An 11888-nucleotide genomic window follows, 5' to 3' on the forward strand; every position below is an offset into this window, starting at 1 on the left:
ATTACCTCTTGCACTAGCCAGATTTCTTTGTTTATTGGAGCCACACACTCTGAAAAATTGTCCTTTTATGTGACTGTCTGTACTTTTGCCCCATTGGTGTTGGGGTTACCCTGGTTAAGGGCCCACAATCCTCAATTTGACTGGGTCTCTGGGGAGATTCTTAGTTGGGGTACTGATTGTTTCAGGAGTTGCTTGAGCCTTCCAGTCAGGCTTTCGCAGCTAAGTTTGCCAGGATTGCCAGGATGTTATGCAGATTTTGCGGACGTGTTCTCCAAAAGAGTTGCAGAGGTACTACCTCCCCATCGCCCCTATGACTGTGCCATTGATTTGTTGCCGAATGCTAAGCTTCCCAAGAGCAGGTTGTACTCCCTGTCACGTCCTGAGACTCAGGCTATGGCAGAGTACATTCAGGAGAACTTGGCTAAGGGATTTATCAGACCTTCACAGACTCCAGTTGGGTCGGGGTTCTTCTTCGTGGGTAAAAAGGACGGTTCGTTGCGACCCTGCATCGACTTCAGGGAATTGAACCGTATCACGATTAAAAACTCATACCCACTGCCTCTCATTTCGGTCTTGTTTGACCAGCTTCGTACTGCCACCATTTTTTCTAAGATTGACCTACGCGGTGCGTACAATCTAATCCGAATAAGAGAGGGGGATGAATGGAAGACTGCCTTTAATACCCACTCAGGGCATTATGAATATTTGGTGATGCCTTTTGGGCTCTGTAATGCCCCGGCAGTCTTCCAGGACTTCATGAACGATGTGCTCAGGGAATATTTGGATAGATTCTTAGTTGTATACTTAGATTACATCCTAATCTTCTCCCATTCCCTGGAGGAACATCGGAAGCATGTACGCTTAGTCCTCCAGAAACTCAGAGACCACCGGCTTGGGGCGAAGCTGGAGAAGTGCGAATTTGAAGTTCAGCAAATCGCATTTCTAGGATATATTATCTCCCGAGAAGGTTTCCAAATGGAGGGTTCCAAGGTACAGGTAGTCCTGGATTGGGTGCAGCCCACTAGTTTGAAGGCGCTTCAGCGTTTTCTGGGCTTTGCAAATTTTTATAGACGATTTATCGCTGGATTTTCGTCTATAGTGGCGCCCTTGGTGGCACTCACTAAGAAAGGGGCGGATGTTGCTCACTGGTCTTGTGAGGCCAAAGCGGCTTTTGCCTGTCTCAAAAGGGCATTTGTATCGGCCAAGGTGCTGCGACACCCAGATCCAGAGCGTTCTTTTGTGGTGGAGGTGGATGCCTCTGAGATGGGTATTGGGGCAGTGCTCTCTCAGATGGGGGTGTCTGATAATCGCCTTCATCCCTGTGCTTACTTTTCCCGTAAATTTTCGCCTGCCGAGATGAATTATGACGTGGGTAACCGGGAATTGTTGGCTATTAAGGATGCACTCGAGGAGTGGAGACACTGGCTTGAGGGGGCTAAGTTTGTGGTCTCAATTCTCAACGACCATAAGAATTTGGCATATTTAGAGTCAGCAAAGCGCCTCAATGCCAGGCAGGCACGATGGGCTTTGTTTTTCGCTCGCTTTAATTTTTTGATAACATATCGCCCTGGGTCAAAAAACATCAAGTCTGATGCGCTCTCGCGGAGTTTTGCTCCAATCCAGGAGACCACCGAGGAGCCATTGCCCATTGTGTCCCCATCATGTATTAAAGTGGGCATTACCCAGGACCTCTTGTCATTAGTCCTTAGAGCACAGGAGCAGGCTCCTCCAGACCTTCCGGTAGGTCTTTTGTTTGTGCCTCCTAGGTTAAGACAGCGAGTGTTCCTGGAATTCCATGCCAAGAAGTCGGCAGGTCACCCGGGTATTGCCAGAACTCGGGAGTTGCTATCTAGGGCGGTGTGGTGGCCCTCGGTGGCTAGGGATGTGGATCAGTGGGTTCGGGCATGTGACATCTGTGCCCGAAATAAGACTCCTAGAGGGGTTCCTGTTGGCCCATTACATCCACTCTCTATTCCATCTAAGCCATGGACCCACATTTCAATGGATTTTGTGGTGGACTTGCCCAAATCCTCGGGGATGACAGCCATCTGGGTTGTCGTTGACAGGTTTTCGAAGATGGCACACTTCATTCCATTGGTTGGGCTGCCATCGGCCAGACGCCTGTCTGAATTATTTATGCTGCATGCTGTGCGCCTCCACGGGTTGCCACTTGATGTGGTCTCTGACCGCGGATCCCAGTTTGTGGCCAAATTCTGGAGGGCATTTTGTTCCGATCTCCAGATTTCTGTCAGCTTGTCGTCAGGCTACCATCCGCAGTCTAATGGGCAGACTGAAAGGGTGAACCAGTCCTTGGAGCAGTTCCTCAGGTGTTATGTCTCCAAGTGTCAGACTGACTGGGTGGCTCATCTGTCCATGGCGGAGTTTGCCTATAACAACGCGGCTCACTCTGCTACAGGGATCTCTCCCTTCCTTTGTGTATATGGGCATCATCCTAAGGCCAATTCTTTTGACCCCCTGGATTCCACGCCTGGTGGTTTCTCTGTGGTTTCGGTCCTTAGAGGTATTTGGAGGAAAGTGAAGAAAGCCCTTGTGTCTGTGTCATTAGTGACCAAAAGGGTTTTTGATAAGCGGAAAAGACCCTGCAGCTTCAAATTAGGAGACTTCGTCTGGTTGTCTACCAAGAATTTGAAGTTGAGACAGCCATCTCGTAAGTTAGGCCCCCGGTTCATCGGTCCTTATAAGATCACTAGGGTTATCAATCCGGTGGCATTTCAGTTAGATCTACCCCGTTCTTTGGGTATCAATAAAAGATTTCATTGTTCCCTTTTAAAACGGGCGATTAGTAATCCTTCTTCCAGTGGAAGACCTTCCCCTCTTCTGATACGTGGCCAGAGGGAGTTTGTTGTTGAAAGGATTCTTGACTCCAAGATGGTTCGGGGTCGGCTGTCATTATTGGTGCACTGGAAGGGGTATGGCCCGGAGGAGCGGTCGTGGGTGTGCGCAGTTGTGATCTTCATGCCCCCAGACTGTTACGCTCTTTCTTCTCGCAGTTCCCCGATAAACCCGGTGGTAGGGGTTCTTTGACCCCTCGTCAGAGGGGGGGTACTGTTAGGGTCTCCTGCTCTGTGCTGCCACGTCGTCATGGCAACCGGGAGACAAGTGCTAGCGGAGTAACCTGAGCGTAGCTGATACTCCGGTTCGGGTCTTTTGCTGGGCAGTGGTTACAGGCTCTGTGCACGGCAGGGGATCCGGTGCTGGTTTTTGTGCTCACAGTCTGTGAGGTCTGAGTGGGGCGTGGACAGCACCTGCTATATAAACCCTCTTCTCAGGTTAGGCAGATGCTGCTGAATCTTTGTTGGTTAGTCAGTTCCTGAAAGCTAGCTAGTACTGTGTAAACTTTGTATTTGTTTGTTGCTTACTGCAAATAGGCCTTGGGATTTGGTATTACACTCTGCCAATCCAGACCTAGCAGTAAGACTGGAGTCAGTCGTTTAACCTGCTGGGGTTCTTTTGCTACTCTGTGAACCTAGCAAGTTTGCGGCTGTATTCTCAGACTTGCCTGCCAAAATCCTTTCTCACTGTGCAAGGTGTTCAGGTGTCAGTTTAGTGGCAGTAAGCTGAACCAGTGCACTGCAAGTGAGGACTAGGATTGTGGAGACTCTCCTTGTGTCTATTATTCCATCTCTGACCAAGGAGTTTACTGCCACACCCGTTGGTAACCCTTTAGGGTTTTGCTGTTGCCCTTAGCAACAGCATTTCGGGTTCTCTACGTATTAAATCACTACATCTCGCTTCTTTCCATCTGAGCATTCCTAATACTAGGGAGACACCCAGTTTCTTAGCCTTTGGGCTTCTCTGTTCACTTTGTGTTTATTTTGTTACCCTATCACCTTCTGTGTATGTAATGTCATATTCCCCAGTCTGTCTGTGAGTTCATTTGTTTTGCGTCCCTCACCGTTCAGACACCAGTACATTCCTGCTGGCACTGGTGTGCATAACAGTAATGCAGGAAGTGTCATAGTGACCACCATGTAGTGCAGGGAGCATCACAGTGACTGCTATGCAATACAGGGAGCATCGCAATGACCACCATATTATACAGAGAGCATCCCAGTGACTGTCATATAATAAAGATTGTTGCAGTGATTCCATACAATGCAGGGGGCATTGCAGTAACCACCATATAAAATGGGGAGCATTGTAGTTTCCGCCATATAATATGAGGATCAGTGACTGCCATGTAATACAGAGAGTATTGCAGTGACCTCCATATAATACAGACAGTATTGCAGTGATTGCCATATCCTATAGAAAGCAATGCAGTGACTGCCATATAATACAGGGAGCATTGTAGTGACTGCCATCTAATACGTGGAACATTTATACACACCTCCTGCAGGACCAGTCCAGCCCTGATGTCATACATATATTCAAAGAAGGAACAATGCATCAAAGGGCACCACAGAAAAATTTGTGTAAAAGCCCAGAAGACAGATTACAAATGACCAGTGCATGATAAGCATGCAGGCTGAGACAAAAAAAAAATCATCTAAGCTACAATATAAGGAGTGTTTGTGAAAAAAGTCTTCATAGTTGCAACCAGGGAAAAAGAGCTTCCCAAACCAAATCTTGAAGATACTTAAAAAGTAGAATAGTTTGTCGGGCATCAGGATTTTTTTGACTTGACCTGGGTATTTTTACACATTCACTAACTTACCATTGACCATAATTCATTGACATTTATTTGGACTCTGCTGGAAATTATGTGTGTGCAGGTGTTGATATCGCAGAGTTATATAGGCACACAGCAGTGGATGACTCAAACTAAGAAAAGCCCAGTTACTTAACAAGTGGTGTTGGTGTATTGGTAGATAACAGGTACAGCTAAACTCACTGGTGATGGACAGGAGATTGAGCAGAGTGGGGTTTCATACAGATCACCAGCCGGTGAGTGTATGCTGCAAACCAGGGTGCAGGGATGCTGGAACACCTTTATAACAAGTATTAATCAGGTCTCTCTGCAGCTACGCAGGAGACTTCTGTCTCCCACCATGTCACTCTACACAGTAAAGACAAGCTGTTCCCTGCATAAGCTCAGTAGTGATCTCGGTGGCCATCTTGGGTAAGGACATGACGCTTCCCTAGAGGACAGGAAGACTAGAGTATGCACTGTAGTGCTCTCCTCTTTTAACAGATTTTATATGGCACTATAATATAAAATTAAAATACCAGAGAGTTGGTTGAAGGTGTTGAGTGAATCTGGGCTGGGGTATAATTTATTGAGTTTATATTTTATATAGTGGATAGGATAGGGATTTAGTAAAATTAAATAGTTAGGATAAAAGTGTTAAATTGAGTGGATAATTAATTTACGGTATTGGCTTATCATCTTGTCTCTTATATTACTTATTACAACACTACCACTGTTAAATTTTTTTGTGTATAGTTCTATAATTAGCAGAGTATCTTGAAATCTGCCTCTAGAGAGATTCCATAGCCATGCAGAGCCGGCCATAGGCATAGGCAAACTAGGCAATTGCCTAGGGCATTTGATATGCCTAGGGGCATCAGCAGCTTCTGCTGATTAAAATGATATGCGGCATGCCTATATTCTGTGTGTAGCATTTCATATGCAGATACAGCCACAATGTCACACAGTATATAGGCATGCTGCATATCATTTTAATCAGCAGAAGCTGCCTGTGCATCCTAGCCACATAGTAATGTAAATAAGATGCATTTTCATTCAAAAAAAGGTGCCCAACGTTAGCATTGAGGCAAGATTTATGAGGACACATCTGTATCCAAGCAGAGGCAGAGGTCACAGTGTTAGTGACAGTGTGAGTGCTGTGTGCATGTGAGTGGGTTGGTTGTGCAGTAGTGTTCAGAATATGTGTGAGGAGTATTATGTGTGTCATGTAAAAATGCATTAATAATGTGCAACATATGTGTAAGGGGCACTATGTGTGTCATTATGTGTATAAGGGCATTAATTATGTGCGGCATATGTGTAACAGGGTACTACTGTATGTGTGTCATTATGTGTAAAGGGGCACTAATAATGTGCAGCAAATGTGTAGGTGGCACTATGTGTGTCATTATGTGTATAAGGGCATTAATAATGTGCGGCATATGTGTAAGGGACATTATGTGTAAAAGGGCATTAATAAAGGTTGTCATAATGTGTAAGGCGCATTATGTTTATAAGGACTTTAATAAGGTGTCTCATATGTGTAAGAGGCATTACTGTGTGGAATTATGTGTATAAATGCATTACTAATGTGTGGCATTATGTGTATAAGGTGCTCTACTATGTGGCGTTGCATATAGAAAGGGCACTACTAGGTTGTCTAATGTAAATAAAGAGCAATAGGGTGTGGTGTAATGTGAATAAGGAGCAATTCAGTGTGATGTAATGTGAATAAGGGGCTCTACTGTGAGGAGTAATGTTTATAAGGTAAAGTGATACTACTGTGGGATGTAATATGAATTATGGACACTATCGCATGATCAAATGTGAATAAAGTTGCATTACTGTGTGGCATAATTGGAATTGGGGTTACTATTGTGTGGCCATGGCCCTTGCCAGCAAAAACACACCCCTGTTTGGGCTGTGCGCCAAATGTGCAAGCTGTTCCTATTTAAAATATAGGGGGTACAAACACCAAAATAAGGACTGCTATGGATGAGGGGTGGTGGTGCTCGGAAAGAGGTTCAAGGTCAGAGGCGGAACCAGCGGTGGTGCTAGGGGGCACCAGCTAAAATCTTGCCTAGGGCATCATATTGGCTAGGGCCGGCTCTGTAGCCATGAGATATAGGGATATAATATTTTTGCATATGCTTAAGTAAGGAGCTACATGCTACATTGTGATATAATTAATTGTATTCAAATGTTATATTTCACCCTACCCTTTTAATAAAGAAAATCTTAATAAAAAGATGAAGTTATTCATTCTCCTTTACTGTACTTTTGTTGTTCAATAGGGATGGATCAAATATTGGCCACAGAGCACTTATATACTAAGCCATAGGGGTTTCCTTTGCTGGACCACCTCAACTATCAAGAGGTTCAGTTGAAGCACCATCAAGAGAAGAGCTATCTAGAAAACGTAAGTATAGTATTGTGTGACCCTGTCAATGTTTCCAAATGGAGGTGAGCAAGTGTTGCAGTTATAATAACAATAAATGATTATACTGTAGTCCACTTTGTTTTTAAGAGCATCAAAATAATGGTAATTCTATATATTTTTATTGGTAATATCATGATAGTCTCATCATTTAGCGTAATATTTTTAGTATAGAAAAAACTAAAACTGTAACAAAACACTCAGGGGATGCAATATTATACATGGGTACATGAGTTTGTTATACTTGAACTGTCTTTCAGTACTGTATGTTTGTCTTTTATATGCTAGCAACATTTTACCATAAAGGTTGAAGTATAATAGATATCAGCGACATAATCAGGGGTGTGCAAGCCATAAAGCTGCACAGAAGGCAGGGTTCTGTGGGTGTGACACCATCGCCACCCCCTAGCAGGGTGCCTGGAACATCAACCTGCAGTCAAAAACGCTGTGGCAGTGCCCCCTTTGGATGCTACATCTGTACAGCCGCGCAGTACTTCTTCATCCTGGTGCTTGGCTTCCCCGGACCCTAATTGAGATGTCATGATGTCATGCGCTTCGGAGCAGGGTCGACTCAGGTCGTCATAGAGCCCTGTTTCAGCACTGGTAGTCAAACCATTTTATTGCTTGGACATCAGATAAAATTGTTATCCTCTTTTTCCCTGCAAGACATAAACACTTCACTTTGTGCAGAACTTACTTTATACAATTATACATTTATATAACAAGCTCCAACAATAAAGGTATCTTTAGCCACCAGTGACCAGAGGCGTGGATGTATATACCTGATAAAGCTAACTATTTATCATATAATATTCACAATAATGGGTAAGAGACTCAGTACGCAATCGGCGTATGGGGTACCGTAAGGGTACGCACTTAGCGTAGCATACGCTCGGCCGTGATCGAGACGCACATGCGGCACGCTCGCTCACAGCTTAATGTGTGGTGTCGAGCACGCTATAGGCGGGCGACTACCGTAATGCTACGCTACCAGCGTAGCGGACGCTCGAGACCACGAGGAGATCACGAGCAGCGCAGACGCTCACAAGATGACAATCAGTAAACCTTGAATGTAACACACAGAAAGGATACTCTTATACTGTAAACCTTGTACTGAAACACTGTAGCGATATAACGCTGCTTAACCTTGTTAATACTAAAGCTGTTTGAGCGATCGAGACGCTCCTATTACCCACTGCAATGTAATGAACACACGATACCGTGCTAAGGTTCCAACACCTTTACTAACAAGCTTTTAGTTATATTGAAAAGGGGAAACAGTTACAAGTCATACACTACAAGCTAACATATAATTCTAACAGAATATCTAGACAGAAATATACAATAGCGTCACAATTCTATACTATAACAGAGAGAGGGAATGGCCAATACAAACAGAGAATAAGTTGGTTTGCAGAGAATTACTTACACACACTGGGAATGATCGCTGCGCAGCTTTCTGGTACCAGCTCCGAGTTAGTCAAGATGAAAACCGTTTGTGGAGAGTGAGAGAGCTGCCCAGGCTGGCTGATCTTATATACACTGAGTACAGTATACTACAAAGGGACCTATAATCTCATTGTTCATTGGACACAGGAATGTCTCCTCGCATCATAACAAAAGGTCATAGGTTAGTTTGAACAGGTGGGCTGTGACTATATCAAACTGCTCAGGTGGGAGGGAATCTGAAGATTCCCGCCGCATGGGTAATGAATCGCAAATATAGTAAATGTCCAGAAAATACTAATCGCCATATCTATACGCAGGAGCGATTAATCTTTACCTAACCAGCACCGGATTGTTTCTAATAAAATGTTCTTTAGTTAGGTACCAGACACAGCTGTTCAAACCCTGTCTGACCCTTCGTACCATACAAAGAGGAATTCCTCTGTCCAGCGACCATTTACATTAAACCAACTTACAGTCATTATTAAGGGGAACATTATCTATAAAACATACTATTTGGTGTTATTATTTAACGATTGAGTCGCCCGCTAGACGTACACAAACTCTACCGTAAATGCACATACCACGCGCTCGAGCGCATGGCCGAGGCGCCATCACGCGGCTGCGAGTATCCGCACGCACGGGAGAGAATGTGCACGTGCAGCAGGCACGCGCATGAGGTGAATATATGGCAACGTGTAGCATGATATTTTTCTGACTTTGACAGTCCACCCTTTGGCAGTCATCAATAACTGCCACTTCCTAAAACAGTCCAAAAAAAAGAAAAATATATGTCATGTATAAATACATTTCTATGATTGGGTAAGGGAGAAGAGAGGAAGGTGGGAAAAAGGTATGACCTAGTGAGGTAGTAGAAGCATGTGTGTATGAATCCATGTTTGAGGGGTCATGTATCATCGTGCCGTATGTGTTTTAAATTAAGCTTCGAGGTATTGCGAAGTATACATTTGAATTCCTTCTTATCCCGTATTACGGGTCTGTGGATGGGCTGTCAAACTTTACCGAGCTCTTTTCGGCTTTTTGTTGTAACAAAATGGGGGAGCACATTTTAGTTTATGATACATGATTGGGGGGATATGTGAGTGCAGATATCTGTGCCTATATTCCCTATTGACTATGTGTGTCATTACCTGAAGATTGTAGAAATGAAGATAAGAAGCAGTTATGGTAAATGCAGTCATAAACTATGTGAGTTTAATATACATTTGCCGATTGAGGTCTTGTCTGATGTCTTGTCTCGATGTACATGTTGACTGTAGTCTCTTGATGCTTTTGCGATAAACAGTGAGCAAAAAGCTTTCTCAATGTCCATAGACTTACAATCTTTAAAGTTTTGGGCTATCGTGAAAGTTAAAGTCACTAGGGAAAATGGGGGTCTATGGCATTGTCCATCAATGGTCTGTATAAAAGAGGTTGTCAAATTCTTCTTCCAAGCAGATGTCTTTGTACCTTGGAGGAAAACAAAGGAGAAACGGGTGAAAGAAATGGACCGTGGAATCACATTTTCATCACAACATTGTCTCTATCGTTGGGTCATACATCAAATTAGTTGTTGTTAGTACAGTGTCCTCGCTCCTTAGACTCATCACCCTGGTATTACTTTTACGCTTCGCTAAAACCCGAACGCATCTAAATATCAGGCCAACCAATATGGCGACTCCCAGAATACACAAAAGAAATTTCCCTACATCCATAATAATACCTTGGGCCCATTCTCCTAAGCCCGAGAACCAATTTCGTGTGTTCAACCATGACACCCAACTGGTCAGCTCATTACCCACAGCAGCGAGTGTGAGATTGTGTTTCCTTCGAAACTCCAACTTTAATTGTAAAATGTCATCCATCTTTTGGTCTATGACCTCGGCTGGGTCCTCCGTGCTGTTTGTAATGTACGTGCAGCACTTGATTCCATATTGAGTTGCCAGGGTAACACAATACCCGCCTGTCACAGCTGTGAGGTAATTGAGAATCATCCTATGCTGAACCAGTTCTGTTTTGTAGGCTTGTAACTCTTTCCCAGTGTACCTGAATGTGTCGTCATACATTTCGGTGATATTGTCTAATAAATTTGCAAGCGCAGATATATATTTGTAATTTATCACTCCTCTGGCGGTGCGAGTGATATCTAACACGATTAGGAATTGAATCCCGGTGGATTCATGGATCAGGTCAGAGGCCGGATGCTCTGTTCTCTCTATCAGGTGCCGTTTAATGATGTGCTCGTAATGAGTGTGAGTATAAGGAGCTTGGGCACTTCGGTGAATATCCTTCATTTTGTTATGGGTTACAGTCATTACTTCAGGCAGTACTTTTCCAATATAGCACAATCCCTCTGAGTTTGGGGCAAGCCACTTATACGCCTTCCTCCCGCATATGAAATATGCATCATCGGGGAGAACATATGGGACGGAGTATGACATTACCATGTTACAAATTTTCCATGTGAAATCTCCTAACCCTAATTCTCTCATCTGTTTAGTACACGTATCAGTTTGTACGATCTGTGCACAGTATCCTGGTGATACTTCTCCAACTCGCATGATCCTACTTCCTAAGGTGTACCTATACCGAAAGAATTTCCTATGGTCGGCTATCTGGCGTATAAGTTCTGTGTCTATGGGCATTCTGTCGGCTCTGTGTGAAAATGTCATGGTTTGGTTACTCCATGACACTTCCCAATTTCCCGGCTTTCGGGGATTGGAAATGTTAAAGCACACTAAGGACCTATCCACATGATATTGGTGGAGCTTCAAACTAGGAGGACTAGAGATATTAAACCTCTTGTCCACCGGCCTCCCACCACTTAGCTCAAGCACCGCTCCTACAGTTAAAGGGAATGGTACTAGTCCTGATTTGCTATGGCCTTGAGGTACTTGAGAGCATACCCAACAGTCTGTCTGATTTAACACTTTACCCACTAAGGAGTGATAGTCACTCAATGGATGCCGGTCCATGTGGACATTAAAACTGGACTGACATTTCTTTATGCACCCATCCTCAACTATATTGTCACAATGCCTACAGATGCAGTTCTCTTCAGCTAACAATCCTTCACAATTCCTTCTATTGTCAATGCTACCAGATCGTTTTCTGATACTCGCCTTTACTCGGAAATTATGTTGTTCTTGGAAATCTACGCCTGTATCCTGGTCATCAGAACCCATTCCCGATCCTTTCTCGACCTCCATGGTACTCTCACCGAAACAGACTGCTCTGGTCAACATCATGGTCAACAGGAAAATCCGGATCACAGTCTCTTGGGGCAAGTCCATCTTAGAGGAGTAAAAGGAGAAAAATAAGAAGGGGGAAAGGAAATAGGAGGGAGGTGGGAAC

Source organism: Pseudophryne corroboree, chromosome 8, assembly GCF_028390025.1.
Source record: "Pseudophryne corroboree isolate aPseCor3 chromosome 8, aPseCor3.hap2, whole genome shotgun sequence".
In the NCBI taxonomy this organism is placed as follows: Eukaryota; Metazoa; Chordata; class Amphibia; order Anura; family Myobatrachidae; genus Pseudophryne; species Pseudophryne corroboree.